The sequence below is a fragment of the Loxodonta africana genome, chromosome 17, assembly GCF_030014295.1.
Source record: "Loxodonta africana isolate mLoxAfr1 chromosome 17, mLoxAfr1.hap2, whole genome shotgun sequence".
In the NCBI taxonomy this organism is placed as follows: domain Eukaryota; kingdom Metazoa; phylum Chordata; class Mammalia; order Proboscidea; family Elephantidae; genus Loxodonta; species Loxodonta africana.
In genome coordinates, this window is record NC_087358.1 from 22,798,494 (window position 1) to 22,825,266 (window position 26,773).

Below are 26,773 nucleotides of genomic sequence, written 5' to 3' on the forward strand. Positions count from 1 at the left end.
TTAGTTGTGTCTAACATTAACTGTTAGTTCTTTCTACGTAGAACTGAATCACCTAAATTTAGTTTGCTAAAAGTGAAACAATGGATAGCAAAAAAAAAAAAAATTAGCATGAACTTTGAAACAAATTATAGATGAATAATAATCATCAAAATCCTGATTGTAATTCAACCATACTTACTGCTGGTGAATAGAAACATATAAAACATTATAGTTGTAATAAACATTATATACAAAGACACTATAAAGATGGAAAAAATATTTTATGTTGTAAAAACACAAAGCTGTTTTATTTAGGCAATTTCTACTTCTATCTATTCTTTGATGTGTCAAACTCAGCTTCAGAAAATTTCTCCCATGTTATAATGGTTTTGCATTGATATATAATCTATGAATAAAGATTTATGCTAGTCTCATTCTAACAACATTCTGTTATTGCAGAGAAAAAAAATCATTGTTGTATCACATTTAATTGCATTAATATTGCAAGGAAGAAAGAAGATCAGTGAATGAAGTAACACTGGAAACATGCTTTTTATAGCCACTGCCTAAAAAGCTTTTGTATAAGCCTTCTGGTCACACACACGAGCAAGCATGGATGCAGACGCCTTGGTGCAATGGATTAAATTGAGTCCCCCAAAAATATGAAGTCCTGGCCCCTATACCTGTACATACCATCCTGTTTGGAAATAGGGCTTTATTTGTTATGTTGATTAGGTCATACCTGAGTAGGCTGGGTTCTAAATCTAATCACTTTTGAATTATAAAATGACCAGAATTGAAACAGAGATACACACAGGGAGAAGACAAATGTCATGTGAGGATCACCTACAAGCCAAGGAACACCAAGGAACTAAGAAACTCCAGGATCTACCAACAACGAATGAATCGACAGAGCAAAGACCCTGATTTGGACTTTCAGCCTCCATAACTGTGTTAAAATACATCTCTGTTCTTTAAAGCCACCCACTAGTGGTATTTGTATTACAGCAGGAATAGATAATTAAGACACTTGTGTTGTAATTCTCTTTCTGCTACAAATTAATGCAGTTATCTTACGTAAGTCAAACCCCTTTTCTAGCCTCCATATCTTGATCTACAACTAAAAAAATCTCATCTACTACATAAGAAACTATGACAGTGATGTGTTTCATAAACACTTTATTTAACTAAAAATAGATGAGTTAACCAATATTTAGGTAAATACCAAGGTAAAAAAAAAAAAGCTTTTTTTTTTTTTGTTGTTTTCTTTAGATATGGGTCAGCTGATTAGGAAGAAAAGATGAATATGAATAAATACTTTTAAAAATGTTTCTCTAACTTTCCTGTGTCTGGAAGTACACAAAATATACTGGGTTCTTCTTAGGAACGTCTAATACTCATATTGGTTAATATGACAGTCTCCTTACTTCCCTGTGAGTCCCAGTGTGTCTCTGTACACTGAGTCTCACAAGCTCACAAAGTACTGTTGTATTCCTGGGGGGACTACAGCACTTCAGTTGCAGTAGCGTTAATGATGCCCCACAGGTGTAAAGGATATGGTGAGACTGAAGACACCATCAGAACTCGTACGCTGCTCACGAAATAATACAAGAAATAGGAGAAAGGAGAGAAAAGGGAAGTCAGATCTTCAAATATCAGAAGACCTAATGGTTTTAAATCACAGATTATACACATCATGAGGTCTTCCAGAAATAATTAAAAGAAATTAAACAAGGCTGTATTCCTGCATTACGGATGGAAACAAGAATTTCAATGTCATAAAGCTGTTTATTTGCCCCCACATCCAAAGGTCCATGACTTAAATGTTTCTCTAGCAGTCGGAATCTCAGATGCAAGAGCAATCTAGGGAGTACAGATTTTGATAAAGAAAAATATGCAAGATAACCTAATGTATTATAATGAAATGAAAGATAAAACTAATTCTAAAAAAAAATAAAAAGAAGTAGCCTGCTTCTTTGTACTGTCTCTACTTAGCCTGTATCTTACCTTCTTAATACGGCTATCCAGCAGTATGCAAAAGCCAGAGACACCAAGAGAGAAACACTAATTCTATCCCCATCCCTTATCTGTTCATCTGTTGACAAAGGTACCATGTGTGCATCACTTTGCCTTTTCTGGTAGCCAGGCAGGCAGACACAGTTCAGATGGCTACTATTTCAGATCTAGCGATATTTTGCAGCCAGATACACGAGGGTGGAAGGAAAACTTCTGTAGTGTTTCCTCTGTTGCTAGGATAGTCTGTAGCTGGTGATTACAGAATTATTTGACTGGACTTCTTATCTGCTTCTTTATCCATTTCTCTTTTCTGTTTACTTTTTCTACCCCCTTTATATTTTTTCACCACAGAACCATTATTATTCACAAAAAATCACTCTGAAGTTTGTACAATATCATCAGTGTAATAGATATTTTCTAAATAAAAATTCTAAAAATGAGCAATATTCAAAAAAATCATCAAATTTTGTCCTAGAATACTACTTTCATAATGGTAATATAAAGTGATGGACAAAATGAATGGTATGTAATAGTGAAGGTATTGCTATTCTAATAACTTTCCACAGTTCAGTGGTTTAATAAAACAGAAGTCATTTCTCACTCAGACAAAGTCCAATGTGTGCTACAAAAATTCAGAGACCCAGCTGACAGAGCACTGAAATCAACATGGAGGTGGTGGAAAAAGAGGGAGACTGGATAATCTTGTGTGGAAAAGTTTTTGAGCCAACCTGGAATTTGCACATAACACTTCCATTGAAATTCTGTTTGCCGAAACTCTTTGACATGACCTATACCTACAAGGGATTTTGGGAGATATGAATTGGAGCTCTGGTGGTGCCGTGGTTAAGAGCTTGACCCCTAACCAAAAGGTTGGCAGTTTGAATCCACAAGCCGCTCCTTGGAAACCCTATGGGGCAGTTCTACTCGGTCCTGTAGGGTCTCTATGGGTCAGAATTGACTCCACAGCAATGGGTTTGGTTTTTGGTCTACCTAGAGTTCCATGAGTGGCACAAACTGTGCTCAACTAGTAACCAAAAGGTTGGCAAATCAAATCCACCCAGCAGTGCCATGAAAGAAAGTCGTTAAGATCAACTTCCGTAAAGTCACAGCCATTGAAAGTTCTGTGGAGCAATTCTACTCTGCAGCACATGGGGTCACCATGAGTCAGAATCAACTCCAGAGTAAAGTGTTTTCTTCTTCCTACTGGAGTCAGGAAGAAGGGAGAGTTTATTTTAGGGTAAACAGTTAGCCATATTTTCCACAGTAGCTCCTCTTGGTCAGTAAGAATACATTCGCAGCCTATTCAAACTCGTGCCTTATATTTTCCTATTTTCACAAAGGAGAAAACTCAAAGTTACTACCAGGTACTGCGTGTATCTCAAAACCCAGTATTTCAGATAGGCCACACTATTCAGGTCCAGATTTGGTAATTTATGGTCCGGAAACTTATGAAGTAAAAATAATTTTTCTGTCCCTCACCCAACACTCACAATATGCAGTGGTGAACCAGGGACAACATAACCTCAATAAAAATCCACTGTGCTAAAAATAGAAGGAAGAGTGACATGCACAGTGAAACCTGTGAGAACCAGAACTAGAAGGGACTGCCTTGTTTTCCAGGTCTCGCCAGTTGTTTGCCCTTGACGGGATGTAGTCTTACCATTTTTCTGTCACTCTCTATTAGTGGAAATACTTGAGTTTTGTTTCTTTGACAGGCTACTGCCTTACACAATTTCCAGCTTTTGCAGGTTTACTGTAACATGCATTGCTACCTGGCAATGACATTGCCAGGCATTCACGACAGGCCTTGTGAAGACACCATGCTCTAGGAGGAGATGAATCTCCTTAATTAGGCTCAGAATCTCTGCCATTCTCTGTTGGCGCTTGGTTTCAACTCTGGAAGTTTTTTCATGTCACAATATCCTCCATCATATCTCACATGGACACTTTTCTCTGTGGGAGATGAGTGTTTTCTTCTGTTGTAAACTTTGAGGCCTAGAATTGTTTTAGAGGAGTAAAACAGTCATGTGACAGGTAGTATCTATCTAATGTACTTTCCTCTACAATATTAGTAAAGAACCCCCATGTTTCTTCATTTGTTTTTATTACAGAGGCATCACTGTAGTCGCAAAATACATACCCTAAAATAAAATTCCCTCAAAAGCTCTGGGATATAAATTCAGCAGGACACTAATGTTAAAACTTACCACTCATATGTCGGTTGATTATACTATGGTGGATCAAGCGTTGTCATGATGCTGGAAGCTGTGCCACTGATATTTCAAATACCAGCAGGATCCCCATGGTGGACAGGTTTCAGGGGGAACAAAGACTGACTAGGAGTAGGGACCTGGCAATCTACTTATGAAAATCAGTCAATGAAAACACTATGGATTGTAGCAGAACATTGTCCAACTTGCTGATTTTGGACACATCATCAGGAGGGATCAATTGTTGGACGAGAGCATTATGTTTGGTGCAGTAGAGGCACAGCGAGGGTGAGCTAGACCCTTGGTGATATGCACTGGCACAATAGCCGCAATAATAGATTGCAACATGCTGACCGTCATGAGGATGATACAGGATGGGCAGGTTTTCGTTTGGTTGTGCACAAGTTCTCTGTGATTCGTTGTCAGCTGCTATCTACATCTAAACTTGAAACATGTACGTCATTTAAAAAGACTCAGAAATATATCTGGGATCTCCATAAAAAAAAAATAGTGTGATTATATTATTAAGTTTTCATTTATTTCTAGAAAATAAGCTAAGTTTTTTTGAGCTGATACTGTTTTAATATCATTTTTAAAGTTATGAATTTCATTATTAATTTTACAACATAAAAAAGTCAATCATTCTGGTAAAAATTATAATACTTCATGGATTTAGCAGTTTTAATATAAAATTATAAATTAAACTTAAGAACATTAAATATATTCTTGTAAATTACAACAAAGCTATGTTATTTAGTTCCGAAAATAAACAGGATGCATGTATATTTTTTCTTTGTCCTAAAAAGCTGATTTCATTTGCATTGAAGACTTGTGACAAACTAGCTTCTCAGTAGTAATTCCATATAAAACACATTTAAAATTTCCAAAGAGAGCTATTTTATATCTAATGAGCATTTTCAGAGTTTTGAAGAAGTAACTTCAGTTTATCATGTTTTTTAAAAAGGTCTTAATAAAATGATTATTCTACAGAAGGGTTTATGGAAATACCCATTGTCAGTAAATGGAATTTTGTAATTTTCTTTGTGGTTCATGCTTGCATGAGTTAAGAATGAATTGCCAAAAAGCCTTAAGAAAAAGAAAAGCAAACAACTCAAAAATCTACTAAGAAAGAGTGTCCTTCTTTATCTGTCTTCAAAATAAAACTTCAGATAATAAAAAGGCATACACCCTGGGGGCTGTTTGACAGATAAGTTGAACAGCTGTCAAGGATAAAAAGAAGAAGAAGAAAAAAAAACTTCAAAATAAGGTCTTAAAAAACTAAACTTTTAAATGTAGAAGTTTATTCTTAGAAGACCCCAATCACAGGAACAGTTCACACAATTAAAAAATAGAGAGCTCTGGAGGTAACCAAATTTAAATGTAATGAAATTCATTTTGGTGAAGAAATGGAATGGAACACATTAGACTATCTAGATTTCATTTATTTCCTTGCAATCATTTCTGTATTAGATGGCACTAAACCTTGGTAACATAATGTTTCTAAAAAACTAGCTATTCATCACACGCAGTACTTCAAAATACAAAACTCGTAATAGCCTAAAGCTCAAAGTGTTAAGGCTTGACTTTCCAATTACCTCCATTTCCTCCAACACTTAAATCAATTTTTGAAGACAAATTCAGTGTTTGAAACTGCCGAAGAAGAACATCTCATTCTGTGTTAGGAGTGAAAGAAAAAGGGTTTTATTGAGGAAAAATACAGCTTGAGCTGGCAGAGCTAAGTTAAAATACAAAGTACTCCGATGTCTGTATGGAGTTAGTTTTTTATGCATAGAGAACAAAGGAAAGGTAGAGGGGTTAATGATTTATTTAAATTCAGTTTTGGGGTTCTTTAAATGTAAAAGCCAGCCATTTGGCACGGGGGAGTGAATTTTCTTCCTTAAGTGAGTGGTTCCAGGAGCAAATTGTTTTTATCCTGACGCATTCTTCCCAGGGATAAATTCTTTACATCTTGACCTGGGAATGCTTGTTGATCTCACTTCTCCTGACTGAGATGAGTGCCTCCATGTTTGAAAATTTCCATCTGCATCACATACCTATTTCTTTTCTTAGTTTTAGCAGCTTATATCATCACTTGATTTCTTACCACTATTGCTACAACATGGGATGGTAGTATTGATTTGGTTTTCATTCTGTTATTGAGGATTCAGGAGCCCTACTTTTATCTACAAGCACCCCTTCCCCTTGTTATTGTACAATACCCAAATTCCTTAACCTTCTCCCACTCCACCCTTCTTCTTCTATTGGATGCCTCCAAACATGATACACTATCTGATCCCTGAATTGGGCAAGGGAACAACATTGGACCAGTTGGGCTTTTATCTGGAATTTTTTTTTTCCAATTGGAAATTCTTTTGATAGCTTAAGATGAAGAGCTTTGTGGCTAGGATTAGCCTGCTGCCTGAGGCCATGTCTTTGGACACAGAGGGGAAGCCTACCAGAGATAATGAAGACAACACTCAAAGATGCACAGACTAGAAATAAGGAGATAAATACTTAGTGTTGTTTGAATCTACTATTCCAGGCATACCTGGGGACCAAGAGCACATACCCTTTCTAAGGTTCTGCCTAAATTAGTTTGAGTTGTTTTTTTCTCACAAGTGAAAAAAAAAAAAGCTGAAAAAATACATTGAGGTTGAAGTTTTTATTTATTACTGTATTGACATCCTTTTACTGCCATTGCACGTTATCACATACTTAGTGGCTTAAAGCAACACAAATATATCATTTTTACAGTTCTCGAGGTCAGAAATCTGAAATGAGTCTAAGAGTGAGCTGAAATCAAGGTGTAGGCAAGGCTGTGTTCCTTCCTGGGGACTCCAGGAGAGAATTGTTTTCCTGCCTTTTCTAGTTTCTTTTTTTTTTTTATAGGCTGCTTGCGTTCCTTGGTTCCTTGCCCCCTTGCCCTCTTCCATCGTCAAAGCCAGCAATGGCTGTTGGAATCTTTTTCATCATTTCAATCTGCATCATTCTGACTCTTCTGCTTCCCTCTTTCACATTTAAGAATCCATGTGATTACATTGGATCCTCCCAGATAATTCAAGATAATTTCCCCATCTCAGGACCACATAATTAGCAACCTTAATTCTATCTGCTACCTTAATTCCTCTTTGCCATTTAATGTAATATGACATAGTCACAATTTTTAGGGACTAGGATTTGAACATAATTTGGAGGCCAATATTATTCTGCCTGACACAAGCACCAAACTCTAAAAAAAATAGCGGGAAAGTAATAAAAACATAATTTATGTAAATTTAGAGTTTTAACATAAATCAAAACCCAAACGAAACATATCACCATTGAGTCAATTCCAACTATTTTAAGATAAATCAGAAAAATAAGCATAGTTCTTTCTTACAAAAATTATGAAAATTTCCATTGGCCACTAATTTTATCAAATAATAGGTTTAGGTACTTTTTCCCCCCTGTATTCTTATGTATTTTTGCTGGAACCCCGGTGGTGCAGTGGTTAAGAGCTCGGTTGCTAACCAAAAGGTCAGCAGTTTGAACCCACCAGTTGCTCCTTGGAAACCCTATAAAAATAAAACCCTATAGGGCAGTTCTATTCTGTCCTATAGGGTCATTATGAGACGGGATCGACTCGATGCCAGTGGGTTTGTTATTCTGATGCATTTTAGTAGTAATATTTGATTTCCCCTTTTAGTATGGAACGTATATAGCATAAAATGATAAAGTTTTAAGGCATGGATGAAATGCTAGATATTTTCTGTGCCTGACACTCATGCAATGCTTGATTCCCTTTTAAAACATCCATATTATTCTCTGTTTGAGTGCTTCCAGTGATGAGGAACTCACTCTTGGGAAGTTTAATGGATAGCTAAATCTGTGGGCTTTCAGGGATGCCCTCGTGACTCTGCTCCTGAGGCTTGGCCTGGTTTGCAATCTTTGCTGACAGCTAAGGAAAGGAAGACCTACTTCCAATGCTTGTATTCAATTTCCCACAGACACAGCATAGTGCAGCCCCTGGGAGCCAGTGAAAACCATGCCCTCATCAAGAGGCTGGGGATCACCAGCTCTAGCGCTACAATTCTTTGGTCTAGTTCAAGAGGAGAATGAAGGAGGAGATCAGAGAGAGAGGTGTGCTTTCCCTGCGCTCCAAGGGACTTGAATTTGTCAGGTTGCATTTCATTGTGGGCTACAAGCAGTCTCTTACCCTATTGTACTGTTTGAGATGATATACCATAACAATACACGCTTCAAAAGAGGGTCGAGGTTACATTCCCTCCGGTGATTCATTTTGCTTCTGAGTCAGAACTTTGCGATGTTAACAAAGAAAATGCCTACTCTCTTTCAGTGTGATCGTAATTGCAAACACACTCAACATGTAAGAGTTAAAGAGTTAGCATTTACGGCAGTGCAATCTTCTGTTATACTGGTAGGAAGCACATAAGAGCAGAGATTTTATTATCTTTAAAATGATATGTTTGAGACATTTGTGTCATTTACCCTTGTAAATCCAAGAGTCATTAGATTCTAGAATATTCATAAATGTATTTTTATTTCATCAGGAGTCCCAAAGTCTATAAAATATGCACAATTAAATAGAAACAACTAGTTTTGATATGCTACACCATAAATAAGAAATATAGTTGCCACTATTTCAGACAACATTTTAAATATTAAACAGACTTACCATAACCTCCAAAGAAACAAAAACAGCTTTCTCTGGTACTGATAAGACAGAGATAATGCCAGGGAGTACGCAGTGATTGAGCAGTCACAAATATTAGGTTTCAGGCCTGAATCTGCCACCTAAGCTTAGATTCAGTCAACGAATTTAAGACTCTGGAAATAAGTTCCCTTATGTAAATAACATGCTTTGGAGTGCAGACCACACTTGGTGATTTTGTAGTCTCTTTTCTCCATTTCCAACTGCTTGCTTACAGAATTTTTATCTTTTTATCTTATGTCTTTATTTTACATGATCACACGAAAAGAGGTTAATATTTGTTTTTAAAAACAACTGCATTAGTTTAAGACAGGGTTTCTTAAACTTGGCACTATTGATATTTGAAGTTGGATGATTCTTTGGTGAGATGCAAGGCTGTCCTGCACAATGAAGAATATTTAGCACTATTCCTCTCCTCTATTCAGTAGATGCAAGTAATAACCCCCGGCCAGTTGTGGCAACCAAAAATGTCTCCAGATATTGCCAAATGTCCCCTGCGGGGGGCAAAACCATCACTGCATTTAAGAGTAGTGTCTTTCAAAGATTTAAAGAAAAGAAGAAAGAAGTACTCTGATGCCCTTGAGATAAAAAAAAAAAAAAAAAATACCATAAGCCTTTTAACTTTTTCTACTTCAATTTTGCAGATTTCTCTCTAATACTTTCAATTAACCAGCTGACTTACTATCTATTTTATTTTCTGGTTATGCATTTTCTTTTACTCAACTTTGCAGAATTTTCAAATCATTGGTTGTTTTATCACTCCTTCTTTTAAATGAAACATCTAATTACTGATTCCTCAATCATGGATGAGACCCAAAGAGCCATTCCCTTTATTTTTTGATCTAGAAAAATGTACACATATTTTACTACTTTTTTTTTAAACTTTAAGTATATAACATTTAGTGCACACTTCATGTCTGCCAGAAAATATGCTAAGTGATTCATATGTGTTATTACATTTAAGCTTCTCCATAACCTATTGGTTTGATCTTTGTATTCCCTCTTAGTTATTATTTGTATTCCCTCTTACAAAGATGAAACCAATAGGTTATGGAGAAGCTTAAATGTAATAACACATATGAATCACTTAGCATATCTTCTGGCCCACATGAAGTGTGCACTAAATGTTATATACTTAAAGTATTCCCTCTTGGAAACCCTGGTGGCATAGTGGTTAAGTGCTACGGCTGTTAACCAAAGGGTTGGCAGTTAGAATCCACCAGGCACTCCTTGGAAACTCTATGGGGCAGTTCTACTCTGTCCTATAGGGTCGCTATGAGTCGGACTCGACTCAACGGCACTGGGTTTGTTTGTTTGTTTTTGGTTTTATTCCCTCTTATTTGCAGAGCAACTGAATCTCTGGGATAAATTATCTTCGACAAAGTTTCACAGCTTCTTAATACCAGAACACAGATTTGTATCCAGGCTGGTACAGTTGGTAATACTTGTGTTAGAATTTTACTAGTCATGCACTCCTGGTCTTCCCCAAGAAGTGAGCTCCTTGAGTACAGGGATGATGGATTTCCTTAATCAGCTCTCAGGTCTCTGCCTCTCTTGCCATCCCCAGCAGCCTGCATGCAAGCCCTGCAGAACTGAACTAATTTCCTCTACTCGGGAATTATTTTGCCTCTTTTAGTCTCCAGACTCCAGAAATAATATTTTTCAGCTTGTCCTCCTCACTTTTCCACTCTGGAGTTAAGAGATAGAAATTACTGGATTTTGACAGCACAGCTTGGTTAAGTTGTCATTTTCATTTTGTGGTGCTCCCTACTGTTGGCCTTCCCCTTCCATGCTACAATTCTTGCTGTTTTTAATAACATCACCTTGGTCGGCTGCTCATTTTAATCAACACATATGGAAAACACCAGGATTCTTCTTTTTAAAAATCTAGTCCTCTTGAAGAAAATTTAAATAACCCTTGCTGAAATCATCCATTGGAAGCTTGGAGCCCCTTGGGAAAAATGTGCTTCAAGGTGAGTGGGGTAATGCTGCAGTGCAAAAGAAAAGAGAAAAATAACTTATGTGGTATGGGAGTGAGCTTCCCATGCAGCTCCAAAATTTTGAACAAGAATTAAGTAAAAATAGATCTTGCTAGAAAAGGAAAGGTGTAAGACAATGTATCAGTTGTAAGGAAATAACACCCAGTTGAAAATGACTAGGAGAATGAGAGTGTATGTGAACTCTCATGATAAGAAGCTCAGAGACAAACAAGGGAAGGACTAGTTCCCAGGTCCGATAATGTCCTCAAGGACGATGGCTCTTTGCATCTTTCTTCTCTGTGCCTTCATTGTGCTGGTTACACCCGCTTCTATGATTTCAAGATGGCTGCAGCAATTTCAAACATCGCAAGCCCTAAACAACATAAAACACACAAAACAACATCCAAAAGCAGTAAGGTAAGAGAGGCTTTCCCCCAGATATCATTGGCTATCAATCATGGAGGAAAATGTTTGTTCAGAAACTCTGGAGGATTACCCCTTATATTCCATTGGCTAGAAATGGGTCAGGTGCACAACCGTGAAGCACTCACTGGCAAAAGGGAATGGAATCATCGTAAATTGGTTTACATGACTGGTTTTTCATGGATCAATTTCTGCACCTAACTTCCTAGGGAACATTATCACCACATAACTGACAAAACTGGGGTCCTGTTAGTAAGTTAGGATTAGGAGATATGGCTGTTGGTAATCAATCAGTATTATTTGCTACAATATTTGGCAAATTGTATGATTTAATTAAACCTAAATTGTTTAGACATTAAACGTGCAAGCATTAATATATAGCTTTGACCTGCAAGCAGTGCTTCAAATTTGCTTTCTACATATTGGCTGGAAACAGTTCTGTGATGGTAGACCATGAAGCTGAGTATCCTGGGATAATAAAATAATTGCTTTTTCAATCCCCAAAATAGTAAATACACAGGAACCATTAGGAAAAAAAGAAAAGAAAAAACTAAATATTCTATGTAATCAGGTCCTAACTATAATAATTCAAGAAGTGGATCTTTTCCCTATGCCAGATTGGACTGGATCAAAGTGTCTCAGAGGTGAACCTGGACGTTAGCATTTTTAGCATTAGTGTCCCAGATAAAAGTGTGGAGGAACCAAATTTGGAAACCTCTGCAGTAAAGATGCTTCCAGTTACTCTGGATTTGAAATCCTCAGTAAATATGTTAGAAAATTACAGATAAGTTTATGTGGTCTTGAGATTTTATCACTTTCAGCCTTTTAGATGCTGGAATTTTTAAATTTCTCCTCCTTCATTCTTGCCTCTTCCTTTAACCTCCCTTCACCGTCCTATTGCACCACTAATCTGTATAATTTCTTCTGGTACCCTGCTCCTATCACTGACTCCCACGTTGAAATGCCTGTACTAGTTTCTCAACTATTTTCTTACATCTTGATAGAGAACAAAGTCATTATCAAACCAGCATCCATACTCTCCTATACATAATGATGAAAAATCCGAAACAGATTGCTGATATGAACGGGACTACTTCCGCTTTTGAAATAATTCCACAATGACTAATACTAGGGGCAGCAATTTGTTGGATCTTGAAATGAGCTTTTTATGAGGTTACAATTTTTGCAATTCCTATATTGTTTATTTAAACATTTTGTTGAACGTAATGTTCCGAGTTTATTTTATGTACTCAATTTCAAAATGTGCATGCTGTACAGTTGTAAGAAACATAATTATTTTTAAGGCATTAAAAAAGGCATTAGAACAGGTATTTATTTGAATAATAGCTGTCTAAGCCAGACAGGCAGCATCATGTGTTCATCATAATCAGGACTGTTGGGCTCTAGGTTTAAATCCCAACTGTTTACTATCTGCTTAACCTTGGTCAAGTTAATTAACTTCTCTGAGTATTTTTTTAACAGGTTTAAAATGGGTACATCACCTCTTCCTCAGGATTGCTATGAATATTAAATAAGACAATGGTTTTCATAGGAGTACTATGAACATTATTGTCTAATGATTTAAAGATTTTCATTTTTACATTCTTAGATAAGGAAGTGATAAACTAAATAAAACTCTAGATATAAATTTTTATTTCATATGGGCATATTAACTGTTTTAAGAAAAATAACAAGCATTTCTCTTCAATTACACTCAAGTAAACATCATCACTTTTAAAGTTACAAGGAACAAAATTGTTTTAAAATTTTATATTGTCTATGTGAGACATGGGCTATCAAATGGTTGAGTTTATAAGGAAATTATTTCTTCCCAGGAATCAGGTCCTTGAAATGAGTAGTTGCAATTATGTCAACAGTGATTCCCAGCTTCTATTTATGAATCTAAATAATAAACACACTCGGGGCTTAGCTCAAGCATGTTTAACTAATGTAATTCCATGCAACTATTTTTATTTATGTATATACATATATATATGCTCTGCCACTAGCTCCATTCCTCCATCTAAAATAAGAATATGTCTATATCCACAGCAATCATGAATTTATAACATTTCCTTAATAAATGGAAGTCAAGGAAAAATGTAGAATATAAGCGTGATGAACTTTTGAACAGATGTTAGCACCAGTCACTACTTACTCTAATTATTTTGTTCTAATGATAGTTTTTTTTTCCTCTTTCCTACGGTAAAACTCGACAATGCAATTTTTCAGATCTTAACAGCCATAAATTCAAATACTGCTATTATGATAATTTTCCCTTAACCAGATGACAAAAGTGTCGTATTTTGAATTTACTTCTCTATTTCTTTTTGCAATCACATAAACTGTATTTCAATATAAGTAACCTAGGTATACTTTCTGTTAGAGTTAAGAGAGCTGAGCTCCAGGTCAACCCTGTGACAGCTGTGAAGGAGGGAGGGAGAGGAGACTTGAATTAGAATATTGATCTATGAGGGTTCTGGGAAGATAGAGAGGTAGGCCTTTTGGGTCCAACAAGCCTGGCTTCCTTTTTCCTCACAGTAACAGCAGCAGAGCACCCTCTCAGCTTTGGGCTCATAGCGAGCATAGAATACAATTTCCCTCTATGCTTTTAGAAGGGAAAGCAGAGATGTAAGTTCTCCTCTAAGAAAACCTATTAGAGCCTTTCTGCCCCAAGGATCAGCTGAGCATCATCTCTCTGTCTGTGGCGATGAATGCCAACTTTACTTTCTATGCCTTGCTGATGGAGTGTAACGCCGTACTCCTCTGGACATAGTTCTAGAAAGATCTCAGGGTATCTTTCCTGATAAACTGACCAACCCCCTAAACCCTCAGCCTTTCCAAACTGAAGGAGAGAAGCTTTCCAACCTTTGCAGAGAGAAACATGTCTTAAAATATGCCAATCCTTAATCATTTGACAAATATTTACCTCAAGGTTCTAGTGTACTCCAAGTCCCTATTAATTTACCCATTGATTAAAACCAAAACCAAATCCATTGCCAAGGAGTCGATTCCGACTCATAGTGACCTTATAGGACAGAGTAGAATTGTCTCTTAGGATTTCCTAGGAGCTACAAACTGCCAACTTTTGGTTTAACCACTGTGCCAGGAGGGCTCCACCCTTCGATTTAGGGGGATCTAGGAAATGGGATCTGGGAAACCCTGGTGGCATAGGGTTAAGTGCTACAGCTGTTAACAAAAAGGTCTGCAGATGGAATACACCAGGCACTCTTTGGAAACTCTACGGGGCCGTTCTACTCTGCCCTATAGGGTCGCTATGAGTCGGGATCGACTTGCCGGCAGTGGGATTATTATTATTTTTTTTTAAATGGGATCTGGCTTTCAAAAAGTACTGTGGTCATGTATAACACAATATGCTACATTTTATTTATTTATTTTTGTAATGCCTTAGCTAGACTTAATAATTTAAGCCAACATTGTTTCATAAGAAGTCTTATGCAAAGGGGGGCTGTGTTTTACAAGGCAGTCAATCTAATATACAGTCTCAGATTTTGTAGAAATTTTACACCCTAGCCCTGATAGTCCCGCCTGCCTTCATTAGTACCATTGTATGCCAAATCTGCAAAATTTGCATTGAATATTCTAGTTTTATCCAGTCTGGGCATCTCCATGATTTTACACATGACATCAACATGTTTAAAGTGACAGCCCTGGTCAAAGACACCTTACAAATTTCTGGGAATCATGAAAAATCACTTTACAAAGTATATACTCTGTCTTTCCACTGATAAGCAAAGTCCTCCTAGAAACACAGAAATCTGATTTATATGTTTAGGTAGCTGTATGTTATGAAGTCAGGACCCTAGGAGCCTGTGTACAAGTGATAGATTGCTAAATAATGTAAGCCTAACTGGCGATAATGGGCTATTTAAACATTAGTTAAGGGCCAGAGAGAATTTTGGTCAATTCCTGTCAGATGTGACAATCTATGGTAAGTCATTTCCCACGAAACTGTTCACAAACCAAAGAGAAGCGTTGGGGAACTGTTGTTGTTGTTGATGTGGTTACCATCAAATTGGCTCCAGACTCATGGCAACTCATGCACAATGAAAGGAAATTCTTGGTCCTGTGCCATTTCCATGATCTCTTGTTTATATGACCATTGTGAACCATAGGGTTTTCATTGGATGATTTTTAGAAGTAGATCGCCAGTCCTTTCTGCCCTAGTCTGTCGTAATCTGGAAGCTTCTTGAAACCTTTTTATATTATAGCAATACACAACCCTGCACTGACAGGTGGTGGCTGTGCTTGAGGTGAATTGGGCAGGAATCAAACCCAGGTCTCCTATATAGAAGGAGAGAACTCTACCGCTGAACTATCAAGATTCTTTTTGGGCCTCTCCTAAGTCTCTAATGTCTCTGGAAAATGATCACACAAAATTTCATTTTTGAACTCCTCCCTATCATAAGCCTTATTGGTGGTAATATATACATTTTACAAAGGTGGTACACTTTAGCCTGTCTACAGATCCCTTGTGTCTATGTACTACAAGCATCTTGTTTGTCCCTGAACTTGTCCACAACATGAATTGTGAGGGGTACCTAATATCATCTAATTTAAAACCAGTTCCTGAAGGCTGGGTACAGGGTTACCCATGAAAGTTTCACCCCCAAGCTGGGCAAGAAACAGGGTGTCTGTTATAGAATGAATTCCCAAAATATGTGTTGGTATCCTAAACTCTATACCTGTCCATGCAATCCTGTTTGGAAATAGAGTTTTTTGTTTTTCCCTATATCGATGAGGCCATATCAGTGTAGGTTGTGTCCAAACCTAATCACTTCTGAGCTATAAGAAACAATACAGACACAGAGGCAAGCAAGCACAAACAGAGAGAAGATAGATGTCACATGAAGATCTCCCAGGAACCCAGGAACACTGAACCTACAGAAGCTGAAAGAGACAAGTATCTTCCCCCAGAGCCATCAGAAAGAAAGAACCTTGCTCTAGAGCTGGTTCACTGAATTGGCACGTCTAGCCTCCTGAACTGTTAGTAAATAATTTTCTGTTATTTAAAACCACCCATATTTGGTATTTCTGTTACAGCAGTGGTAGGAAACATTAAGACAGTGCCCCTTCAAAAAGCCAAGGATCATCAATGCTATAGCCTCTCCATTGATTTTTTTCTAAGATCATAAATCCATTCTTCCAGTATTATGCCCAGTTTACTAAGACCCCACTTACACCAACCATGAAGTTCCAGAATGTCAAACCAGAAATGCACAAAATTATATCCTGTGTATTAAAGAATCCAGAAGGCCTTGTTCTAGATGATACCATCTTCTGTAAGAGTGTTCTTCTTGCTCTGCTGTCTTAGGGAAAGCAAGAGGTGGCTTATCTCTCATTGAAATAGGGCTGGACATGGGCTGGGTTGCAATTTTGATAAGATGCAGTTTCAGTCTTGCTGGTCCATCTTTCTGCAGCGTGTCCCTAGGAGGCTTTCAGTTAAGGCTTTCAGGTCTTGTCTACTTAGGCTAGAATGACTGAGGGAGATTTATTTCTGTTCTTCAAAGGTTTTAGCTTAACCATTTAGCTGTCTGCCCCACTCAGCTTCAAAATTGGCAAATGCCTTGAGGGAGAAATTGGCTCCCCATGTTGCAGGTTTCATCATTCTAAAAAAAAAAACTAAAAGCTCTGTTCTGTGTCCCTCAGAGTAAGGCTTCTGTCAATGGCTCAAGCCTGATTTCTAAGTCTCTAGAAGAAAGTGATCATGTGAGGAATTGTCTAGGAGTCAAGGAATACCAAGAAACACCCAGGGCCACTGAAAAGGAAAGACTCTTCCATAGAGCCAGTGCTCTGATTTGGACTTCTAGCCTCCAAACTATGATACAATAAATTCCAGTTCTTTAAAGCCACCCACTTGGGGTATTTTTTTTTTTTTTATTTATTGTTGTTAGGTATCCCTAGCATACTAAGGCACCACTCTATCTTCAAATTCCTTTTTTACTCTTCTAACTGATGATTCTCCACGTCTACCTATTCAGCGGAAGTTTCTATTTTCAACTCCCTCTCATTCTTTCTCCACACATTTATCCTTAGAAATCTCATCTGCTGTCATGGCTTCAATGTCCTTTCTGAAATTTATGTCAAATGTGTCTGTTCTGTGCATCTATCTCTACTTGCATGCCTCAGGTTTACTGAAAATCAGTATTTCTAAACTCAACTCATCCATTATCTTAAATTTAATACATTTTCAGAATTCCCTATTTTTTTTTTTTGCTAGTACCCCATCATACTACTACTTAATTCTAGACTCCAGTTGCTCAAGACTTCACTTAGAGCTGTTAAAATTTTTATTTATTTGATAAGTATGTATTAATAAGGCATCTTGATGTGTTAAATGACATCTCAAACAATCAAAATAGAAATGAGAAAAGGATATGTTCCCTTTTTAATGATGAGGGTATAGATTACAGTACCTATTTCTTTTTCATTTTGGAGTGTATAATTTCTTTCTGATTCCAGTTGCAGAGTTCTCAGCAATTTCCCTGTATTTACAGGGTTTTATCACCTGTTCCTATCACATATATCTTATCAAGAAACCCAGCCTACTTACTACTTACTATAACATATGCCCTAAAAAAAACCACTCTGCTACCAGGGTTTCTACATATGTCCTGGAGGATATAAATATTCAATAGAAAGGGAATTGTGTTAGGCATTTTGCAAAATAACAGAGTAAATTATAGTTTAGGAGACTTGACATGTTATTAAAATAGCATCGTAAATGTGTACTGACGTTTTGCCATGTACAAACTGATGGAGGTCCCTATTCTCCAAAAGGATAGATGTGTTAACAGTATCAATAGTCTCAGACACAGCACTACTGGTTGATTACATTTGGGGACAGCAAGAGAAATGTGAGGCATCAATATTATTTTTGATAATCTACCACATTCTACAGAATGCATGTCTTTTCCATTTATGACACTGAAGAATTACAGGAAAATGTGATGGGAAAAATCTCAGTTGTATCTTTTGAATCTTTGTGGGAGCACAAGTTCTCATATCTCCAGGGTTGCAGTATTTAGTCTTGATTGATAATTTCCGTATTAATTTGGAATATTCAATTAACCATAGACCTTGTGCCATAGGGTGGAAGCTAACATAGAATTTGGTTACTTCATGATAAAATCACTTCCAATGTAATGCTGGGAACTGAAGAAATAATCACAGTTTCAAAAATTCTACTGCTCCCCACAGGAAATAAGCTCTATTAAAACATCTTTTATTACCTGGCTCCCAAAAACTCCCACTTGGAATGACAGTTTAAAGTGGTAATTTGGAGTCCATAGAAACTGGTGTTAGCTAAAAGTTAGTATTTAATAATCTTTGAAAAGTTGGTTATTATTATTTTTTTCTCTCCGTTGGTGAACTACATTTGTTCATGACTGCCACATGATGCCTTAGGAAAAGGAAGGTTCAAAGGAGTGTAATGGGTAACAGTCAGTGTATTGAGTCAGGCTCTTGAGTTATCTGTCTGAATCTGAATTCAGAATTCATCACTCTTTTGCAACGTGACATTGCCAAAGTAAACAACCCCTTTAAGTCTCAGTACCTATTAGCCAGTATGTTAATTGTACCTGACTGATGGAGTTGTTCGATTACTACATAAACACTTAACATGCCACCTGAAATACAGTAAACACTCAATACATGCCATCAATAATAATGATAATATGAATAATACCATCAAAATCTGGTATTGAGACTGTTAGTCAAAGGTCTTCTGTTTATGAATGCATTCCATTTCCATTAAAGTTAGCTACTTTCACCTAAAAGCTAGTCCTTTTTCTTTCATAATCTCTTTGACTTCACCTCTTTTGTTATAAATAATCAGGCAGTTTCATCTTCTACTTTTGGAAATAGTTTTTATGAAGGACGACAATTGAGCTGCAATTCTTTTAATCACATGTTTCTCTATTGTGAATGAAAGAGTATATTTAGTATTCTGTTCTTCTGGGTCAATGATCTAGCTCTTTCTTTCTCATCTAAATTTAGCTTTTTCAATCCAATGTTTCTCCTCTTAGTCCCCTACGCCCAAAGTGTAATTTTGTCTTTCATTACAGGCATTGAAACTGCTGCATTTGATTCCCCACACTGTATTTTTCTTGGGTTTTGCTCTACCTCTAAAAAAAAAAAAAATGTAGTGGGCTAATTATAGGACTGTATTTACTGGAGGGTTGAAATGTGTTATTTCTAAATTTACCCTCACAGCAAATTTTCATGAATAATAGAATTTAGTATTCCTTCTCCATTATCTGGCTGTAACTGCTATTACAATGCTGTATTCTTAGTAAATACATTTTAAACATCTTATATAAAGTACCAAAAAGTGATATAAATATGCACTATTCCAAGTTCGTAAATGAAATATACCTGAAATGACCTAGATAATCTAGTTTTGTCATATTCTGTCTTAAAAAAGAAACTGTACATATACATTTTGATTTTCTGTAGAAATTGATCTTATGTGTACGTGTGTGTGTAATTTTGAAGACATTTGTGCGAAATTAACTTTCAAATGCTACACACATATCTTGGATTTTATAAGGCATGTATCTTCCTGTAGGCAGAGAGACATGTTTCTTCTCTCCGTTTCCTCTTTTCCTATTGCCTTGGTCAAATCCTCATATATTTTCGGCAGCCGGCACATCTGAGAGAAACACTTGAAATGTGCTAAAACCGGCCAATTCAAACGCAAGGTCAAAGCAAATACTCAGAATGTGAATTTGAGTCATTAGCAAAGTCATAAGAGCCTCAATTTAGGTGATTATTCATTATTAGCTATCTACACAAATGATTATAATTAAAATGACAATTAAAAGGACCTTTCACCTGGCCATTTGCTTCCATTAAGATTGTAGCTTTGAAAACCCTATGAAGCAGTTCTATTCTGTAACACATGGGGTAGCCATGAGTAGGAATCTATTCTATGGCAACTAACAATAACAACATTAAAATAAAAATGGTCATTTAAAGGACAAGGTAAGGGAAAACAGAAGGTGAGGGCAGGAGTGGAAGTGCAACTTCTCATGTACCTGTTGACATTATTTTCATCTTTGAACTATGTAATTTGTTTAAAAGATTACTTGAAAAAAAAAAAAAAGAGCCTTTCAGAAATAACAGTATGCCAAACATATACAGATGCTTTATATTTGGCAGCATTGACATTGCAATTTAGTAGGGGAAGGACGGGCTAACATCATATGTGCACACATACACACACACGTGCATTCAAAGGCACAGACCCACACACACCACATGTTTACACATAAAAGCAAAATATTGAAATTTTAGCATAGAATATAAGATAGTGTGTTTATCACACTGAACTATTTTAGAATTTCTGAAAATAGACTCAAAATAGACAAACACAAAAAATAATTAAACATGCAACTACATTAAAATTTAACATTTCCATGCATCAAAAGTTACTTAATAAAACTGATCAGTCAGAGAAGAGATATTTTCCAAAATATAAACCTTTTAAAGATAAGAATCTATATGAACTTTTCTCCAAATGAAAAAGTTAAAAAAAAAAAAAAACTCCGTAACACAACTTGAAAATGGATGAGAAAAAATAAATTACTAAAAATCACAAAACAAATTGCTGCACTTTGATAGAAATCATGGAAATGCAAATTGAAAACACAGCAAAGCACCACACCATATTCATTAATACCCTTCTTTTGGAAATAGTCATGAAGCCTAAGTTTTATTCTCTTTCTTTCATCACCTAATTCATGTTTATCTTATCCTCTTCTTCACCCAATTCGTGTTTATCTTACCCTCTTCTTTTCCTGGAATAGTCACCCCAGATAGCCTTTATTTCCAAAGGATCAGAATTTAAGGTAGTGACGTTGACATCAGAAAAAAATTTTCCATACAATTGTGAGTTTTTGAAATTTTTCAAGACTTATGTGATCAAATGTGTGGTCTTTTCTGACAAATGTTTGAATGTGTATGCTTGAAAATAATGTGTATTCTGTAGTGGTTGTGTGTGTTGTACCAGAAAAGTCATTTAGTCGAGTTGACTGATAGGGTTCAAATCCTCTATACACTTATTTATTATTATTATTTGATTTAATTCTCTTACGAATTACTAAGAAGGATGTTAAAATCTCTAATTATGACTGCAAATTTGTTTATTGCTCATTTTAATCATTTTGTCTTGTTTTAAAGCTCTGCTATTATGTACATACATATTTAAGAATGTTGTATTTTCTTAACGAATTGGCTCTTTTATCATTATGGAATGTTCTCTGTCTCTGATAATTCTCAATTACCTGTTTTATCTAATATACCACAATTGCTTACTCTTTGAATGAAATATGTCTTTCCATCTTTTTAATTTTAGCTGATGTATGTATTCATCTCTTTAAAACAGAATAAAATTGGTCTTGCTATTTTATTCAGTCTAACAACTTTTGGCTTTTAATTGGAGTATTTAGTACATTAATATTTAATATAATCATATGATTGCTTTTTTTGTTTTGTTCCATCTTCGTTTTAAATCCTGATTTTCTTACTCTAATTATGTCTTTTTTAATAATTTCAATATTTTCAGTAATCCCTTTGAAATTCATATTGGGTAACTAAACTTTTTTTAATTTTTAATTTATTGTCTGTTTTATGAATTAAAATATTTATAGTTAAATTATCATTGTCTACCTTTTTTTTTTTACCACTATTGTCATTTTATGTGTATTTATATCCACATTAAACTATACAACAGTGTTATTGTTTTCTTTTATTTAATCAGTTAGTTGTCTTTCAAAGAGATTGAAATTGACATTCCTTCCACAGGTGAGAGTTGCAACTTAATTTCACTTTGCTATTTACCACGGAACTTACTTTAGCATTTCTTGTGGTGTAGATAACCTGGTGAAACATTATCTCAGCTTCTGTTTACCTGAAAATATATGTATTTCATGATCATTATTATTATTTACTTTTACTGTAATTTTTCCTTTCATTATTTTAAAGATATTTGTCTTTTGCTATTCATTGTTTGTCATGTGTACTGAAGTGTCATTTGTATCATTCCTTCTTGGGGTTAGAGAGAAAATATTTTTTGTGTTTCTGCACAGTTAGGACTTTCTGGAAAAAATTGAATAATGCTTGGGGCCCTGGAATAAAAACAAGCACAAGAGATAATTTAAAACTGTATATGTAGATGCAATACTACCTAACTCATTCTATGAAGCCACCATTTCCCTGATACCAAAACCAGGTAAAGACATCACAAAAAAAGAAAATTACAAACCTATATCCCTCGTGAACATAGATGCAAAAATCCTCAACAAAATTCTAGCCAATAGAATTCAACAACATATCAAAAAATTAATCCACCATGACCAAGTAGGATTTATACCAGGTATGCAAGGCTGGTTTAATATTAGAAAAAAACATTAATGTAATCCACCATATACATAAAACAAAAGACAAAAACCACATGATCTTATCAATTGATGCAGAAAAGGCATTTGACAAAGTCCAACACCCATTTATGAGAAAAACCCTCACCAAAATAGGAATTGAAGGAAAATTCCTCAACATAATAAAGGGCATCTGTATAAAAATAAATAAATAAATAAAATTTATTTTTTATACAAAGCCAACAGCCAACATCACTCTAAATGGAGAGAGCCTGAAAGCATTTCCCTTGAGAACGGGAACCAGACAAGGATGCCCTTTATCACCGCTCTTATTCAACATTGTGCTAGAGGTACTAGCCAGAGCAATTAGGCTAGACAAAGAAATAAAGGGCATCCGAATTGGCAAGGACGAAGTAAAATTATCTCTATTTGCAGATAACATGCTCTTATACACAGAAAACCCTAAGGAATCCTCCAGAAAACTACTGAAACTAATAAAAGAGTTTGGCAGAGTCTCAGGTTATAAGATAAACATACAAATATTGCTTGGATTCCTCTACATCAACAAAAAGAACATCAAAGAGGAAATAAGCAAATCAATACCATTCACAGTAGCCCCCAAGAAGATAAAATACTTAGGAATAAATCTTACCAAAGATGTAAAAGACCTATACAAAGAAAACTACAAAGTACTACTACAAGAAACTGAAAAGGACCTACTTAAGTGGAAAAACATACCTTGCTCGTGGATAAGAAGACTTAACATAGTAAAAATGTCTATTCTACCAAAAGCCATCTATACATACAATGCACTTTGGATCCAAATTCCAATGTCATTTTTTAATGTGATAGAGAAACAAATCACCAACTTCATATGGAAGGGAAAGAAGTCTCGGATAAGCAAAGCATTACTGAACAGGAAGAAGAAAGTGGGAGGCCTCACTCTACCTGATTTCAGAAGCTATTATACAGCCACAGTAGTCAAAACAGCCTGGTACTGGTACAACAACAGGCACATAGACCAATGGAACAGAATTGAGAACCCAGATATAAATCCATCCACATATGAGCAGTTGATATTCAACAAAGGCCCAGTGTCAGTGAATTGGGGAAAAGATAGTCTTTTTAACAAATGGTGCTGGCATAACTGGATATCCATTTGCAAAAAAAATGAAACAGGACCCATACCTCACACCATGCACAAAAACTAACTCCAAGTGGATCAAAGACCTAAACATAAAGACTAAAACGATAAAGATCATGGAAGAAAAAATAGGGACAACCTTAGGAGCCCTGATACAAGGCATAAACAGAATACAAAACATTACCAAAAATGACGAAGAGAAAGCAGATAACTGGGAGCTCCTAAAAATCAAAAACCTATGCTCATCTAAAGACTTCACCAAAAGAGTAAAAAGACCACCTACAGACTGGGAAAGAATTTTCAGCTATGACATCTCCAACCAGCACCTGATCTCTAAAATCTATATGATTCTGTCAAAACTCAACCACAAAAAGACAAACAACCCAATCAAGAAGTGGGCAAAGGATATGAACACGCACTTCACTAAAGAAGATATTCAGGCAGCTAAGAGATACATGAGAAAATGCTCTCGATCATTAGCCATTAGAGAAATGCAAATTAAAAGTAAGACGAGATTCCATCACACTCCAGTAAGGCTGGCATTAATCCAAAAAAACACAAAATAATAAATGTTGGAGAGGCTGCGGAGAGATTGGAACTCTTATACACTGCTGGTGGGAATGTAAAATGGTACAACCACTTTGGAAATCTATCTGGCGTTATCTTAAACAGTTAGAAATAGAACTACTGTACAACCCAGAAATCCCACTCCTCGGAATATACCCTAGAGAAATAAGAGCCTTCACACAAACAGATATGTGCACACCCATGTTTATTGCAGCTCTGTTTACAATAGCAAAAAGCTGGAAGCAACCAAGGTGTCCATCAACGGATGAATGGTTAAATAAATTGTGGTATATTCACACAATGGAATACTACACATCGATATAGAACAGTGACGAATCTGTGAAACATTTCATAACATGGAGGAACCTGGAAGGCATTATTATGCTGAGCGAAATTAGTCAGAGGCAAAAGGACAAATATTGTATAAGACCACTATTATAAGATCTTGAGAAATAGTTTAAACTGAGAAGAACACATACTTTTGTGGTTACGAGGAGGGGAGGGAGGGAGGGTGGGAGAGGGTTTTTTACTGATTAGTTAGTTAGTAGCTAAGAACTGCTTTAGGTGAAGGGAAGGACAATACTCAATACATGGAAGGTCAGCTCAACTGGACTGGACCAAAAGCAAAGCAGTTTCCGGGAAAAACTGAATGCTTCAAAGGTCAGCGGAGCAAGGGTGGGGGTTTGGGGACCATGGTTTAAGGGGACTTCTAAGTCAACTGGCAAAATAATTCTATTATGAAAACATTCTGCATCCCACTTTGAAATGTGGCGTCTGGGGTCTTGGATGCTAACAAGCGGCCATCTAAGATGCATCAATTGATCTCAACCCACCTGGATCGGAGGAGAGTGACGAACACCAAGGTCACACGATAACTGGGGAGCCTGGGAGACAGAGGGGGCCACATGGACCAGAGACCTGCATCATCCTGACACCAGAAGAACTAGTTGGTGCCCGGCCACAACCGATGACTGCCCTGACAGGGAGCACAATGGAGAACCCCTGGTGGAGCGGGGGATCGGTGGGATGCAGACCCCAAGTTCTCAAGGAAAGACCATACTTAGTGGTCTGGCTGAGACTAGAGGAATCCCGGTGGTCATGGTCCCCAAACCTTCTGTTGGCCCAGGACAGGAACCATTCCCGAAGACAACTCATCAGGCATGGAAGGGACTGGACAGTGGGTAGGAGAGAGATGCTGATGAAGAGTGAGCTATTTGTATCAGGTGGACACTTGAGACTGTGTTGGCATCTCCTTTCTGGAGGGGGGATGGGAGGATAGAGAGAGTTGGAAGCTGGCAAAATTGTCACAAGAGACTGGAAGGGCTGACTCATTAGGGGGAGAGCAAGTGGGAGTACGGAGTAAGGTGTATATAGACTTATGTGTGACAGTTTGACTTGATTTGTAAACGTTCACTTGAAGCTCAATAAAATTAAAAAAAAAAAAAAACTGTATATGTAGTGAGACGTCAAGAAGAGTTTATCTAACTCCAGAGGTACATGTTTGCGTCTCACTGGGAATAAGGCTCATGATCTTTATCTATCCTTTGAAGAGAATTTAAATTACAAAAATGCTAGCCTGAGACCCAGGATCCTGTCCATCAAGTCTCCAAGGTACAAAAGTTTTTCTTTCTTTTCAGGAAGGGAAGGGGGCAGTTTCCTCTTTCTTGATATAGCTTCCAGATACATTTTCTCATCATTCATCACCTACAGTACAGATCCTTTTATATGGAGGGTGACGACTAGTCCTTACCGTTTCTCCCTGGGAAAGGGAATTGAGATAGGCAGATTGAGATAAGTATAAATTGTCTCTTATACGGAAACCTTGTGTGTATATTCAGGACAAAATTTAAAGCTTTGTTCATAAGTTTCCCTTGTCCTCTGGCTACTTGAAAGATTATATGCAAAGCATTGGTTTTTATCAGTTGGACTATAACGTGACCAGGTATGATTCTTTTTGTACTTATCCAAATATCTCCTGAATATGATTAAAACCCAACAAGTTGCATACTAATGTAACTTGTTGGGTTTTAATCCAATTTGGAAAATATTTAGATTTTTTTTCCCAAATTTTTTTACTCTCCCTGTAACACCTCTTCCTCTAGAATTCAAATCTATGGTAAAACAGTTGATCAGGCCCTGCAAGCTACTTCGTCTGTCTTCACATTTTTTCAGTTTTCTATCTTAGCTTTACAGGTTGGCCCATTTTCATTATCTTACCTTCAAATTCACTGAAATTTTTTCTATAATTTTTAAGGTGCTGTTAAGTCCATCCAGTGATATTTTTCACAATGTTATTGCTGTTGTTGTTAGGTGCCATCGAGTTGGTTCCGACTCATAGCGACCCT